Source organism: Schistocerca serialis, chromosome 2 (assembly GCF_023864345.2).
Source record: "Schistocerca serialis cubense isolate TAMUIC-IGC-003099 chromosome 2, iqSchSeri2.2, whole genome shotgun sequence".
NCBI classification, from domain to species: Eukaryota; Metazoa; Arthropoda; class Insecta; order Orthoptera; family Acrididae; genus Schistocerca; species Schistocerca serialis.
The window spans coordinates 220,750,965-220,768,290 of NC_064639.1; the positions used below are offsets into that span (position 1 = coordinate 220,750,965).

Genomic DNA, 17,326 nt, shown 5'->3' on the forward strand with positions numbered 1-17,326 from the left:
GGAAGTAACTCTCTCGAAATTTCAACAGTAAAGCACATGCCACTCCGTATCCGCATCCAGCGACGCTCGTTTCGCGAGACGTATGTGGGAGGATGTAATATGTTGTCCGACTCTTCACGGAAGTAACTCTCTCGAAATTTCAACAGTTAAGCACATGCCACTCCGTACCTGCATCCAGCGACGCTAATTTCTCGTTGTTGTGGTTTCGCGAGACGTATGTGGGAGGATGTAATATGTTGTCCGACTCTTCACGAAAGTAACTCTCTCGAAATTTCAACAGTAAAGCATATGCCACTCCGTAACCGCATCCAGCGACGCAATTTCTCGTTGTGGTCGTTTTGCGAGACGTATGTGGGAGGATGTAATATGTTGTCCGATTCTTCACGGAAGTAACTGTCTCGAAATTTCAACAGTAAAGCACATGCCACTCCGTAATCGCATCCAGCGACGCTAATTTCTCGTTGTGGTCGTTTCGCGAGACGTATGTGGGAGGACGTAATATGTTGTCCGACTCTTCACGGAAGTAACTATCTCGAAATTTCAACAGTAAAGCACATGCCACTCCGTAACCGCATCCAGCGACGCTAATTTCTCGTTGTGTTCGTTTCGCGAGACGTATGTGGGAGGATGCAATATGTTGTCCGACTCTTCACGGAAGTAATTCTCTCGAAATTTCAACAGTAAAGCACATGCCACTCCGTATCCGCATCCAGCGACGCTAATTTCTCGTTGTGGTCGTTTCGCGAGACGTATGTGGGAGGGTGTAATATGTTGTCCGACGCTTCACGGAAGTAACTCTCTCGAAATTTCAACAGTCAAGCACATGCCACTCCGTACCCGCATCCAGCGACGCTAATATCTCGTTGTGGTCGTTTAGCGAGACGTATGTGGGAGGATGTAATATGTTGTCCGACTCTTCACAGAAGTAACTCTCTCGAAATTTCAACAGTAAAGCACATGCCACTCCATACCCGCATCCAGCGACGCTAATTTCTCGTTGTGGTCGTTTCGCGAGACGTATGTGGGAGGATGTAATATGTTGTCCGACTCTTCACGGAAGTAACTCTCTCGAAATTTCAACAGTAAAGCACATGCCACTCCGTACCCGCATCCAGCGACGCTAATATCTCGTTGTGGTCGTTTCGCGAGACGTATGTGGGAGGATGTAATATGTTGTCCGACTCTTCACAGAAGTAACTCTCTCGAAATTTCAACAGTAAAGCACATGCCACTCCATACCCGCATCCAGCGACGCTAATTTCTCGTTGTGGTCGTTTCGCGAGACGTATGTGGGAGGATGTAATATGTTGTCAGACTCTTCACGCAAGTAACTCTCTCGAAATTTCAACAGTAAAGCACATGCCACTCCGTATCCGCATCCAGCGACGCTCGTTTCGCGAGACGTATGTGGGAGGATGTAATATGTTGTCCGACTCTTCACGGAAGTAACTCTCTCGAAATTTCAACAGTTAAGCACATGCCACTCCGTACCTGCATCCAGCGACGCTAATTTCTCGTTGTTGTGGTTTCGCGAGACGTATGTGGGAGGATGTAATATGTTGTCCGACTCTTCACGAAAGTAACTCTCTCGAAATTTCAACAGTAAAGCATATGCCACTCCGTAACCGCATCCAGCGACGCAATTTCTCGTTGTGGTCGTTTTGCGAGACGTATGTGGGAGGATGTAATATGTTGTCCGATTCTTCACGGAAGTAACTGTCTCGAAATTTCAACAGTAAAGCACATGCCACTCCGTAATCGCATCCAGCGACGCAAATTTCTCGTTGTGGTCGTTTCGCGAGACGTATGTGGGAGGACGTAATATGTTGTCCGACTCTTCACGGAAGTAACTATCTCGAAATTTCAACAGTAAAGCACATGCCACTCCGTAACCGCATCCAGCGACGCTAATTTCTCGTTGTGTTCGTTTCGCGAGACGTATGTGGGAGGATGCAATATGTTGTCCGACTCTTCACGTAAATTACTCTCTCGAAATTTCAACAATAAACCTCTCCATGATGCACAGCGCCTCACTTGTAACGTTTGCCACTAGAATCTGTTAAGCATCTCTGTGATGTTCTCGCGAGGACTAAACAATCCCGTGACGAATCGCGCCGTCCTTCCTTCGTTGGATCCTCTCTGTCTCTTTTATCAGTCCTGCCTGGTAAAGGTCCCAGATTAATGATCAATAGTCGCCTATTCAGTTGAACGGAATGGACAGTGTCTTGAAAGGAGGGTATAAGATGAACATCAACAAAAGCAAAACGAGGATAATGGAATGTAGTCAAATTAAGTCGGTTGATGCTGAGGGAATTAGATTAAGAAATGAGACACTTACAGTAGTAAAGGAGTTTTGCTATTTGTGAAGCAAAATAACTGGTGATGCTCGAGTAGAGAGGATATCAAATGTAGACTGGCAATGGCAAGGAAAGCGTTTCTGAAGAAGAGAAATTTGTTAACATCGAGTATTGATTTAAGTGTCAGGAAGTCGTTTCTGAAAGTATTTGTATGGAGCGTAGCCACGTATGGAAGTGAAACATGGACGATAACTAGTTTGGACAAGAAGAGAATAGATGGTTTCGAAATGTGATGCTACAGAAGAATGCTGAAGATTAGATGGGTAGATCATATAACTAATGAGGAGGTATTGAATAGGATTGGGGAGAAGAGAAGTTTGTGGCACAACTTAACTAGAAGAAGGGATCGGTTGGTAGGACATGTTCTGAGGCATCAAGGGATCACCAATTTAGCATTGGAGGGCAGCGTGGAGGGTAAAAATCGTAGAGGGAGACCAAGAGATGAATACACTAAACAGATTCAGAAGGATGTAGGTTGCAGTAGGTACTGAGGGATGAAGAAGCTTGCACATGATAGAGTAGCATGGAGAGCTGCATCAAACCAGTCTCAGGACTGAAGACCACAACAAACAACAACTTACAATCCATTTAAATCATGCAGTTCACACTAAGATTCGTAAGCAATAACAGTTACACGTTAAGTCCGCAGAACATCATGCAACGAAAGCAGCTTCTGTTTTATACGAAACAAGAAAAATTTGGAATTATTTACTTTATCCGAAATTACCAATGCGAGAAGCACTACGAGTTACAATGCAATTGAAAGAGTGCAATACACTCGAGAAGTTGTAACCAGAAGGACACTGTAATAAAATCAACTTCTATTAACTAAGAAAAGAAAACAGACATGGAAGACTAAAAATCAACCAATAAGAAAGAGAGATGATGGACTCATGAACTTGCAGCACTCCAAGTGGCATGGCAGCTAACCAAGGGTGGTTGGTTGATTCGTGGGAAAGGAACCAAACAGGAAATCATCCATCCGATAGAATTAGGGAAGGATGGGAAAGGAAGTCGTGCGTGCCCTTTCACAGGAACCATCCCGGCATTTATCTGAAGCGATTTAGGTAATTATGGAAAACCTAAATCAGGATGGCTGGACTCGGGCTTGAATGCAAATCTAGTGCGCTAACCACGGCTCCACCTCGCTCGGTAAACCAGAGGAGTTTCACTCTGTACTCAGTAGCTCGCTATTCAGCTCGTGGTCTTGAGGTAGCGTTCTCGCCTCCCGCCCACGGGGTCCCGGGTTCGATTCCCGGCGAGGTCAGGGATTTTCTCTGCCTCGTGATGACTGGGTGTTGTGTGTTCTTTATCATCATCGAGGCACGCAAGTCGTCGAAGTTGCGTCAACTAAACAGAGCTTGCAATACGGCGGCCGAACTTTCCCGCATGGGGCCTCCCTGCCAACAATGCCATACGATCATTTCATTTCGGCTCACTATTCTCCGATTAAAGTTGCTTTGTGGCTGACAAACGACAATGGTGTGAAACAGAGTTGCCAGCTCATACGCATCATACCACGTGTTCATGCGAGTGATAGTTAGGCGAACACAAAAAAGACAACTCGTCTTAGCTTTTGACATGAATTTTTGAAGATGCTGATACACCCTGTATATGCTGTAATGTCTCGTCAAGAGGATTAATGGATGCCACATTACAGACTGAAATCTAAAAATGTACTCATGAGACACTATGAATTTGCTGCAAGATTTGGACTGTGATCGGACGATCTTAAGGTAGCTAAATGCCTCGACATGTGCATGAATGGTTGCCGTGCTGTAGGTCGCAATTCAAAAATACACTCATGACATTCCTGGAATTTATTGTAAGGATTTTGACACTATCGGACGATATTTAGGTAGCTAAATACCACTCTCGAACTTGAATGGTGTAAAGTTACCACTTCGTTATCGTTTCCCTCAGTCACTTTCTATTCAAAATTTTAATTTCCGAGTTGCCATAAAGCTTATGTTTTGTAACCAAACCAATTATAATAAGCTACTGCACTTTTAAAGATCATAGAGTGTGACGTCCCGCTCTGACTGTTCAATTCGGGTACAGTCGGCGCGACGGCGAAACCATCATCGATATTGGCGGCCACCGCTCATCCCGCGAGCACAACTTGGTTAAATAACAGTTTAACGCGGGCTGACTTGAAATCCTCTTAACCAAAGTTAACCCGGTTTGGTAACTCAAGTTGACCCATCTCTTAAGTATAACCATCCCTGTACAATACAACAGACGCCGGGGAGACCGGCGTGATCGGACCGACAAAATCGAGTCACGCCTAAAGCCTAGTTTACACGACGACATTGGGTTGCACCACTCGTTGAGTGGAATGAGTTGCACGCAAATGGTTTCATATTTGACTATAGACACGGCGAAACCAGTGTATACTTCAGTTTCGTCGTTTAGTGGGTCGCTGAGACGTGTCTGAAATGAAAGTTTTGGCAGCTGCACGTCGCACGAGATGTTATGGAGCTAAAGTTTGTTGCGTGGAATCGGTGCATAAGAAAAAAATTAGAAACGTGTTTCGATTCGTGACTAGATGAAGAAAAGACGTCAGCTCAGTTGCTCAGCACCTTGCTGAAATAATTTATAATGGAAGATCCCAGAAGTTCTTTTAATTATCTTAGAATGTCTCCAGAACTGTTCACGTTTCTTCTAAATAGAGTTAATCATGCGATAAGGAATAAAGGTACTGTAATGCATGAAGCACTGTCGCCATAACTGAAATTATGTATCATATTGCGTGCATTACAATCGAGAACACTTGGCATGTTATAAGATACGGTTTTAGTTGGTAAAGACGCTATTTCATTAACACCAATAATTATTAACGTTAACAATAATGATTATTAACATTAGCAACAATAATTATTCGAAGCAGGCCGCATTAAGAAGAGAATGGTTTGCAAGCTACTCTCTTGAGGACAGATCTATACAGTGGCAATATTTCAAACTTCTAACATATGTAAATTGGGAGCACTGCAGCGACGTTTTAAATAGATGAATATTGAATAAAGAATGCAGCTTCTTGAATTTGTATAGCCTTCCCTCATGTCAACAATATTCCTTAACAAAGAATTGGCCTCCTCGAACGATGGGATTTTAGTCTTGTAGACGAGAGCATTGCCACAGCTAGAATTACACTACCTTGTATTTTTCTTAATTCAGTTGTATATGTGCTCCTAACTCAATAAATTTTGTCCTGCAACTCAGATATTGTCAAACCATCTATGTTATGATCGCACATGACGGTCTGAGCTGTAGCAATATGTTGCTTATTTTTGTAATCAGCATCACTAAAATCCCACAAACACCTATGCAAAGCATAGATATCCAAAAAGCGAACATGATTCTCCGTTCCCCACTTCGTAATTCAGTTTGTCTACACTCTACGACCATTCATAACCTCAAAACTCATGCAACTAGTGTCGCCAAAGTTGGAACACACTGAAAATTTTAGTTGGTGTCGCCAAAGTTGAACACGCCGAAAATTTTAGTTTCACCAACGAGTTGCGCAAACGCGCGGCGCCCATGTGCAGTGGCCCGTAGCGCAATTGCCTGCAACCTAGTGTCGTCGTGTAAACTAGGCTTAAGATGTAAACACAACAGCGATAAATGATTTCCGAAATTTTCTGCAAGTAAGCGTGGTGATTGTGTACGGGTATGCAATAAGTGGAAACAGAAGGTGAAGTACGCTACAAGATCTTAAACTTGTCTCCACCTACTTTTATCCTGGCTGATGTACAGAGGTTCGATTTAGTTTATTAAATCGGCCACGGATAGCGCTCATGTCGCCCACAGCAACGTATTTGTATCACTGTCTCGTCGAGTATTCAGTAGTAGCCGAAGTCGTGTGTATTTTACAGATCTCAGAAATAAACTACTGTCAGACATTATTTGTCATGTTATAGCTTGTAACTTTTAGGATTTTCGTAATCAGCGAGCAGATATGTTCTACAAATACTGGCAAAACATGTAATGTTGTTCCTTCCAAGAATAGATGGGTGCCTGTTGTTGTTTTCTGACTGTAAGTGTTTTGACATCTTATTTCGTAGTTTTAAAAGCTAATGGAACAGTAGGTAGGTTTTTATAACCGCAAACTGCTTTAAGAGATGCTGCTGTAGTTCGTAATTGGACATGAACAGTAGGCATCTATAGTTAAATATTCCTCCAGCATGTATCGTAGACGAGAATTACCAGAAAAAATTCATAACGAAAGCGTCAATAGGAAGCAAGTAATGTTAACACACCAATAAACCGTAAGATTGAAGATCGATGAATGTCAATTACCGAGTTGTTCAGCGGGTTGTGATATTTGGGCAAGTAAAAAATATTGAAAAGTTGTAATGAAACTAGTTTCTTTGTACATTTCAGTGTCAGTAATTGACTTTGACCGAAGTGTAGTTACTGAGCAGTTTGATGTATTTGCATCACGTAAATGGTGTAAATGTTGGGAATCCGTTGTTCAAGATTATTCATCGAATCTGAAACAAAAGACGAGAAATAACACTGAAGTGTTGATACTATTGTTCCAGTACTATTGTTAGATTCAATAAAGACAGGGTGTTTTGTATTTTGGTGAATAATGTTATCGACTACAGTCATTTGCAACTAGCAGTTGCAGACTGATCACTAGCCTTACAGATGGCGCAGTCGAAATAGAAACATTACTGTATGGAGATATGTTTTGTCATCATTACAACTTGCTTGGATTTTCGTAATAATATGGATTAGTAACGTCAAAGGTTTCAGTGATTAATGAACACATTCGTTCTGCAATTTCTTCTCGTTAGAAAAAAATCCAATGCACTCTGTAGCCCAGATATTCTAATTACACAGCCGAGGCCAAGGATATTAATTCCCTTCATTTATGCACAGCGCGGAGTTAATCCATTGCCATTACTGGAAACATACGTATATCGAAATTCCGTTCAGTAAACTGATTAGCTTTCACTCTTATTTGCAAGCCTTGTACAACATTATCTTTTTTTTTAAAAAAAAAATGCAATATTATAGCTCTTCTCCGTAGTCTTCTGAATAAAAATGGGCAATAATATCGTGCAGTAGTCTGGTTATATTGTTGGACTATCAAGACGCTGCTGCTGTGGTAATTGCGCTACTTTGTTGCAAGCATAAGAATAAATAAAGATATATGAAAAATGGATGTACTGGAGCGTCAAGAATTTCGTTCTTAAGTAAGTAATCTTCATTCGTAGCTACATGGTAGGGCTCTCCTGTACTTAGTGGGCAACAGCTCAAGAATCATTCGTAATTTTACGGTTCTCGAATGATATTTCTTCTTCTACACTCATTTTAGTAAGTAGACACAATACCGAACGCATAGACGCCCAGGGGCGTGAGCGACAGACAAGGACACTGTCAATATTGCCCAGAAACGGCAATTTTTAGTGTGTTCAGTTATATTGCTCAGTCTAACCAACACACGCTGAATATTATTGCACATCCCGAAATACTCAGCAGTGATACTGACCGTCTAGGGGCCACTTTACGTCTTAACTGATGTCTGCCGGTTACCACTACCAGTATTGGTGTTACAGCTTTGGCGCAATAAATTTCAGTTGCACATCGTTTAAGGCTCGGTCGAATGGGCATCTTCCGGCCGGAAAATTCACTTCTCCCACAGCGCTTGGCGATCGTCAAATTAGCCGCTGTTCATAAGTGAACTGATAGCGAGACTTCGGAGTGGCATACAAGCAACGGCGAATAGCTTTGTGTGTGAGTTATGTTCTCCGAATGGAGGTCCGAGGCGTGAAGTGTCAACTAACAAGTGATTTCATTCGGACAACAGGCATTTTCCAGAAAAAAATCTTTCACTGTGCAGTGTACAGTGTTTTGAAACTTCCTGGAAAATTGGCCAGTGATCGAACGCAGAAACTTACCTTTCACAGTTTTAATGCTTTCACCGACGGAGCTGACCACACACACACACACACACACACACACACACACACACACACACACTTACCAGTGTTCATAGCGAATCCTGCCTCGGCCATGAATGTGTGTGATGTCCTTAGGTTAGTTAGGTTTGAGTAGTTCTAATTTCTAGGTGACTGATGACCTCAGATGTTAAGTCCCATAGTGCTCAGAGCCATTTGAACCATTTTACGCCGATTTAATTTCGACTTCTACGCCACTAATAACAATTTGGACACGAAAACTGAGGTTTAAATTTTACCACGAATACTAGACAGCTCCTCCGATGTCATTGTTTAGACTGTACGACATGATGCGCAGTGGATTTACTAATCAATAATTAACTATTAAGCCTACAAGGACTAACGACTAATTTGCAGGAATTGGACACATGTTCATATATAAGTTTAAATAAGTAGCTAGGTATGAAAAAAAATAAACTTTTAATATGGACGTAATACCCATAGTATGTACATCGTTTTCTTGTGGTGAAGTACGGGGAACACCTTTTTAGGCTAGCAAGTTGCGGCAGGTGACTGGTGATAGCCTGACCACAAGAGAAATGCTTATGTTGCAGTGGTCAACAGGAAAAATAGCTTATGAAATAAACTGACAGAAAACTCAATTTGTAGGAATTTTTTGGATTTGTGCCCCAAGTTCAGGCGACCGAGGTGGCTAGTTGTCTACTTCGCTTGGACGGTAAACCGGATGCTGCCTGTTCACTTGCACAAACTAACCATCAATAGGAGTTGCTAACTTTATTTCAGTCCGGATTGAATTCAAAATTTAGCTTACTGTAGTGTCAAAGAAATCATATCATTATTTCTGTTACACCCGGACTTTTATATTTTACGTAAGCTCATCGGATAAAATATTAGTCATTCCATTTATAAAGAACACTGGTTTCTTTGGAGGGCTGTAGATGGCCATATTACCCTAGTGTTGAGAGATCCTGTTTGCGGAAAATTGGGCCTTAGGAAGAGGTGGTTTAAAAAATCGGCGGAGCGAAGACCGAAAAGTTGGGACACGAAATAAAAGGAAGTGAAATTTTAATCATTAGATAAGTATTTTCTTAAAATATATATTGAACAAAATTGACACACTGTTGCAGCTGTACTCAAAACTACTCTTTTGTTCATCAAATGTACCAACTTCAAGTCGGAAACAAACAAAAATTTGCAAAAATTAGATTTGACTTCTCATTAATATTCCAGATATTTGTGACTTGTAATCTCGAATATAAAAATAAATAAATAAAACGTTAATACAAAAAGCCGCGCATTTAAGTGTTAAACACGAAGAAAGGCACATTTAACAAATAATTATGCTTCGCATGTCTCAAGAATACTACTCAACGCTAGTGGCTCTGAGCACTATGGGACTCAACATCTGTGGTCATCAGTCCCCTAGAACTTAGAACTATTTAAATCTAACTAACCTAAGGACATCACACACATCCATGTCCGAGGCAGGATTCGAACCTGCGACCGTAGCAGTCGCGCGGTTCCGGACTGAGCGCCTAGAACCGCTCGGCCACCGCGGCCGGCTCAACGCTAGTGTTTAGCGTTGTGAAGTGCAGTTCCTTAATATATCTAACTAGCATTTAGCTTCATTCTGATTGTTTGTATTGCTGTGTTTTCAAACATATATCCTATAAATTACTTAGCAGTCGCGTTTCCGCTGACTGAACTGAAGGAACTGAGAACGGTGACGAGGCGTTGTGCAGACACCCAAAAGACACGTGCCTATTGCCTTTTACGTTCGCCTCGATAGTAGCCGGCACGGTAGCTCAGCATGTTTGACCATAGAGCTGCCCCCTGTAATAAAATTAAAAAAAAAAAAAAAAAAAAAAAAAACTGAGTTAATGGATCAACGACGAAATCGAACAAGCGTCATTAGACGTCCGCCCCAAAGAAATACAACTACCAATAACGAACATAATGAGCTGAAAATAATAATAATAATAATAATAGTTGAATGGTCAGAGCGGAAGAATGTCATGCAAGGGAACAGGGTTCGATTCCCGACTGAGTCGGAAATTTTCTCCGCTCGGGGCCTGCGTGTTGTGCAGTTTTCATCATATCATCCTCATCGGCACGCAGGTCGCCCAAATGACGTCGACTAGAGATATGCACCATGCGACCGGTGCACCCGACGGGAGGCCCTAGCCACACATTTAATTTTCATTGCCTTTTGTTTCTAACTACAAACAAAATCTCGAACGAACGAACAATCGGGCGCGAGGGACTTTCACCACAATGGACTCCATGTTATTGAACCGCCACCCCGGTACACGGTACCAGTTGAGGGCGGCCTATCTAACGCTTTCCAGGGGCACCAAAACCTCTTTTTTCAATATCTCGCGTTATTATTGACCGCACTAAAAAATTTAAAATGATGTATAGTTTACTTATTATGTGGTATAATCCTACGTTAGAAGTTTGAGGTAGCGTAAAATGATGGCGCGCAAATACCCGAATTGTATTCATCCAATAGTTGAGAATGACAGCATTTAGTTACTTCCAACAATTTTCGCACATAATTTCAAACCTTTCCTAAAGTTTTTCTCACTTGCATACTTCAAGTCAAATACGAAAGCCTGCTGGAAAGTAATGCCTCCGAATATTTTATACTCCATCAAAAAAAGTTTTGCATCACCGCGGTTCCCAGAACTCCTAAAGATAGACGTTGACTGTGGACATTGTATTACAGACACAGTCCCTTTGACTTTTCAGAGAAGGCACTAAACCCGCCCAAAGATGTAAACAACCATGCATGAGCAGCCCCTATTAGACGGAGGGGGTCCGACGCCGTCAGTTCCAGTCATTCTACCAGGAAGGATGTACACGGCTCTTGTTGTCTGTAGCTCAACCATGCCTTGCAATTCGATCGCGTCCGCATTGTGCCAGGAAGGGCTCTCAACAAAGGAAGTGTCCACGCGCCTCGGAGTGAACCAAAGCGATGTTGTTCGAACATGGAGGAGGTGCAGAGATACAGGAACTGTCGATGACTTGCCATGCTCAGGCCACTCAAGTGCTACTACTGCACTGGATGACCGCTACCTACGGATTATGGCTCGGAGGAACCCAGACAGCAACGCCACAATGTTGAATTTTCGTGCAGTCTCAGGACATAGTGTTACGACTCAAACTGTGCGCAATAGGCTGCATGATGCGCAAATTCACTCCAGACGTCCTTGGCGAGGTCCATCTTTGCAACGACGACACCATGCAGCGAGGTACAGATGTGCCCAACAACACGCCGATTGGACCGCTCAGGATTGGCATCACGTTCTCTTCACCGATGAGTGTCGCATATGCCTTCAACCAGAAAATCGTCAGCGACATGTTTGCAGGCAACCAGGTCAGGCTGACGGCCTTAGACACACTGTCCAGCGAGTGCAGCAAGGTGAAGGTTCCCTGCTGTTTTAGGGTGGCATTACGTGGGGCCGAAGCACGCCGCATGTGGTCATGGAAGGCGCCGTAAAGGCTGTACGATACGTGAATGACATCCTCCGACCGATAGTGTAACCATATCGGGAGCATATTGGCGAGGTATTCGTCTTCATGGAGTACAATTCGTGCCCCCATCGTGCACATCTTGTGCATGACTTCCTTCAGGATAATGACATCGCTCGACTAGAGTAGACAGCATGTTCTCCAGACATGAACCCTATCGAACGCGCCTAGGATAGATTGAAAAGGGCTGTTTATGGACGACGTGACCCACCAACCACTCTTAGGGATCTACGCCGAATCACCGTTGAGGAGTGGGACAGTCTGGACCAACAGTGCCTTGATGAACTTGTGGATGGTATGCCACGACGAATACAGGCATGCATCATTATAAGAGGACGTGCTATTAGTATTAGAGGCACCGGTGTGTACAGCAATCTGGACCACCACCTCTGAAGGTCTCGCGGTATGGTGGTACAACATACAATGTGTGGTTTTCATGAGCAATAAAAAGGGTGGATGTGATGTTTATGTTTATCTCTTCCAATTTTCTGTCCAGGTTCCAGAACTCTCGGAACCGAGGTGATGCAAAACTTTCTTGATGTGTGTATAAAAGCTCTTTCAGCTTTTTAAATAAAATAAACTTCAGTAACATTCTACATCTTTATTCTGCAAGTCTACATATTTATGTCTCAACATAGTCACACTGACGACAAACATATTTAATCCAAAGAGACCAATTTGTTGATACTGTCGCTGTAGCGTGTTCGACTTTGTTAATTGAGCCACAACCTCACCTGTGCTTGCACCACTTCATCACAGTCAAAGTGAATTCCCCGGAGGTGTTCTATAAGTTTTGGAAACAGCTGAAAGTCGGGTGGGTCCAGTCGGGACTGTAAGGAGGATGAGCGAAGACACTGAACCCAAGGTGTTGGATTGCTGCACATGTCGCAGCGCTCGTCTGTGGACTGGCATTGTCATGCTGAAGAAGAGTATTCACCATGTGTTGATGAACTCTTCCCGTTCGAAACTCGATCACGGCACACCGCCACACTACTTGCCACAATTCGGAGCCCTCTAGCGGTAAGGGTTGCAACCTGTCAGCGGAGTCGATCGAGTAGTATGCATGACATGTAATACCTCAACCGATATTGACACAGAAGAAAAAATTTCGTAAGCATTAATTTCGAGCACACCCTCGTATTTGACACATTAACTCATTTGTAAGGTAATCAGAAGTTGGAAGCTGTCAACGGGCGAAGATGAAATTGTTCAGAAAGCAGCTGCGTGGCGTTAACGATAGGACAATGGAAACCACGCGGCTGTCTGTAAAAACTTACAGTTGCCGCATGCACTGAGGCGACCGTTTAGTTAAGGCATCTGGCGTCGACAGATTCATATTGATATTTGACGTAATCGACTGGCGCTGGTCCAAATATCTGCGATTAACGATGAAAAATATCGATATATCGACTCCAAAGTTTAGTTTTAGAATTCAGATACTGATTTCACGTGTTATTTACAGCTGAGAGGAGTAGGTTTTATGGATAATAAAAAAGATAAGGAAAACCAAATTTAATAATAGGGGAGAGCAGGGGCAGTTGGCTTAGTTTTTGGTTTTTGATTTCTCTATATTTTTGTGCAGATGTCGGAGAGATTCTGGCGAATGCGGCGCCCCTCGAGTGTGGCGTTAGTTGGCATACCCATACGAATGGGTAGCGATCCTTAGGTGGAACACAACAATTCTCGATGAAAAATGTTTTATTTTATCAAAACTTCCGGTTATTTCCTTTTCAAAGAATAAATTCTTCAAATTTAAATTCTTCGTGAAAAAATAATACTCGAACAGAAATAAATTCCGCTTAAACGTATAAACAGTAGAATGAACTTAAACGTATGAACGAACAGTGATTCCGTAAAGAAAAATAAATTCCGATTGTTATTGTGGATACCTATAATTATTAAAATAGAATTAGCTCAGTATTTCAAATCAGCCACGAGTGTAGGAGTTCGGCGCTCGTTTATTTGAACAGGTGAGTTCAATTTCCGCGCATTTGTACTTTGGCCACATCAGACTGAATAATCCTTGTTTGACCACGTCCACTTTTTCCGCTTTTTGAGCATGGTGGGCACGAAAATTCGTTGCCATCGGTGTTGACAATCGGACCAGAGTACTGGCGGTCATGCTACTTCGCCAAAACAAAGTCATTTTCGTGGTATTCAGGATGATCAGGCCATTAAGACCGTGGAAGACTCGTTGTTGGCCTCGTTCGATGTCAGCCGTCGGTATCTTTTTGAGGTCCCCGAAGATTCATGGGAATTGTCGAATGAGAACCCTCATCACGTCTCATCGTCTTGGCAAGAGGCTGAGGATGAAAGCTCGTCGCCGTGGAGAGGTTCTTCAGCATCTGAACTATCATTAAGGAAGGGCAGGTTGTCGTCATTTTCGACATAGCTAGTGTCTGTCACGCCTTCATCAGAATCCTTATAAGAAAATTCGAATCGACTTCTCCCGGGAAGTTATTTTTCTTCTACTTGTGAACTTTAGTCATGGCGCCTTTTTCTTCTTATAGGCCCTTTCAGCCACGATTCTGTCTCTGATGGTACTGTCTGTAACAATGACAATAAAGCTCCTCTTTTTGCCATGCCTGGATTGCTGTCGTGCCCGGCTTTGGGAAAAGGCCGAGGTTCTTCTTTGGTGATGTGAATTTAGTCATTTTTTGCGGAAATTGTTTATTATTTAACGAACAATAACGGAGGGGTTAGTTCGCATAGGCGAGTTGCCATAGCTAAGGCAGCCGATCCCAAACATAACCACGCCAACTGGCCCCACTGAAATACGAAAAGTGGAATGGATGCCACACAACCCATAACATCGGAAACAAAAGATCAATGACACATGCCTACAACCACAACTAACCACACTTTCGAAAACCGTTATCACTACAGCCGCAATTTGATCCACAGAATCTGCAATGAAAAAATTTACTCACCAGTCAGAAAAACGATGACACAAGGGTCCTTCTTTCATGGCGCTTCCAAGCAGACTGAAGTTACGGTTGATGCTGCATCTTCACCCGCTCCCCCGCTACCCCAGTACAAGCTGTGCGCCAAATAACCCTGTTTCCCGTACATTATTTTACATACAAACAGAAAATTCTTAGGAAAAAATTTAAAAAGTTGTACTATATCGTATGAAACAAAAGAAAGAAAAAACTCTCAAAATACGTATACTACAAATGACATTTATCTCCTAAAGAACTTAAAAAAATTGTTGGCAAGTTCTGCTTTCAATCTACTTCTCTGAGAGAAATCACTTCACCAACTTTTGAAAATAGTCTTTCTGCCGGAACTGAAGACCAATTAATAAATATTTCCTAGCTTTCTGATACAGACTGGAACTAATTTGAGATATTTCCTTCCAAATTGTGAATGGATTATCACCTGACCATCCACAGGTGGCATTCATAAAGATACTGGTAACTCTGGAGAAGTGTCTTCAATGTCTAGAGTTATTCTCTTTTTTTTTTACCTTCCATGTTTCGAGAATTACATTTCAAACTTTTCTACCAGCCTACTTCCGAGTGAGAGGAGGTTACCAAAATACACTATTGACAAGTCGAAATTTTTTTAAGAACTTATAAGGAAAAATAAAACCGTAGCTACCGTTCTTTTATTGTGACTATTTCAATATTAAAAGAAAGTGATGTTATCTTAGTTATGAGAGATTTGATGAAATAATATTTTCTGATTTATCGCCACAAAATATGTTACCGATATAAAAATCTAGTAAAAACATCGCGTAACTGATAGAGATTAATCGACGTTTCGATGTTCAATGTCCGATATCCCATCCCTACTTTAGTTCATCGTCTGATCGCCATTTCGAGACGCCGCGTATTTCTTCCTTACCACCCTCGACGCGTTCAGAAACTCATTTCTGAACTTTTACGTAGCCTATAATTTTTTAAGAGAATTGTTAACAGTTCGCAAAAGTCGGGATATATGGCGACCCGTTTAAGGCTTACGCGGTACTGGTCATGACACCCCCAAAAAAGTCGGGACATCCCGCGAAAATATGGATATCTAAAAACACTAATGTAATTCTGTACTGGTGACTGTATAGTCATGGCAGTGAAGTGTTCTGTGTATGTGACAGTCGGTTGTCTGGAGTCAGCACAGTGTCATGGGTCGACGTGGAGACGTGACAAATTGACAGAAAGGAGCCATCGAATTTGGCCGGGCCCATAAGTACAGCGTGCATGAAGTTGCCTGATTTCTTGGTGCATCATCGTGGACTGCCCAACGTGTCTACAGGAAATGGGATACCACTTGCGGGCATGTAACATGGCCTAAGAACAGTGATCGTAGAAAGATCCTAACCGACGGGGACTAGAGATTTATGTCACACATCGAGGGTCGAGGAATGGCTGACAGTAACGGACAATGAGCTGCAGCTGGTGAAGTCGACTAACTATCTGGCCGTGGCATTCCTCCTGCCTGTTGCTCAGGCGGCATGAAGTGACCCCTCGCACGTCTTAGCATTGGGTACTGCCCTCTTACATGTGGCCTTTTACTACGGCGCGAGGATCGCACGTTTTGTGATGCTTGTGACGTGCACATCTCTGTACGCCACATTTTAACAGAGTTCATTTTATACCGTGAAGCAAGGGCAAAAGCAAATATCGGTTGGGATATACCTTCTATTTTAGATGATGATGAGACGAGTGTGACTAAAGTTTTCAAGTTTTGTGATGTATCTGGACTCCCTTCTAAGCTTTTAGGCTGAAAGTTTTAGTGTGCTGCAGAGTGGCTAGCTCACCCGCTTTTTATTCTTGCGGTCAGCCAGTCACGTCCATCTGCTATATCGTTTTATCTCCTTCTACCACTTTTTTCGTGTTTGGTTGATGTTTTAATATTGGCATTACTTCGTTTCGTGCTTCCATGTAGGTAGACACACAGTTTTCCACATTCTGTTACTTTTGGTTTCCGTACTGTTTTATACTCCTGTTTTGTGTATTTTCCCGACACTCCTCCCAAACTGTTTTCGCGCGGGTGCTGAAGACCTTGCTGTTGTGCGCCCATACCAACATATCCATCCATCTATCTATCCCAGGGAATGCAGGTCATCTCATCCACTGTTGAAGGAGCAAAAAGAGGTGAAAATTTGTGCCGGACGGGGAGTCGAACCCGGATTTACCCGCTTTACACGAGTGGTTGCTTTAGTGCTTCGGCCATCTGTACACACATCCCGTCCGACCCAAATCTCCATATTCCGCACTTTGCAGAGTAGCGCCCCTTATCCATTAATAACCTTACTCGCAGCCTAGCTAAACTGGGGTGACAAAAAAGGTCCTGGGATAGCGATACACACATATACAGATGGCAGTAGCATAGCATTCACATGATATAAAAGGGCAGTGCACTGGTGGAGCTGTTATTTGTACACAGGTGATACATGTTGTATTTGTACACAGGTGGTACATGTTGTATGGTTTCTGATGTCATTATGGCCGCATGACGGGAGTATTGGGACAAAGAGATTTCTATGCCATTCTGCATTGTTGC

General features: G+C 42.7%; 1 protein-coding gene across 1 annotated transcript in view; it reads left to right on the plus strand.

Moving 5' to 3' along the window:
• LOC126456962 (diacylglycerol kinase eta-like) overlaps nt 1-17,326 on the plus strand; it is a 537,414-nt gene that overhangs the window by 193,240 nt on the left and 326,848 nt on the right. The window lies entirely within an intron of this gene.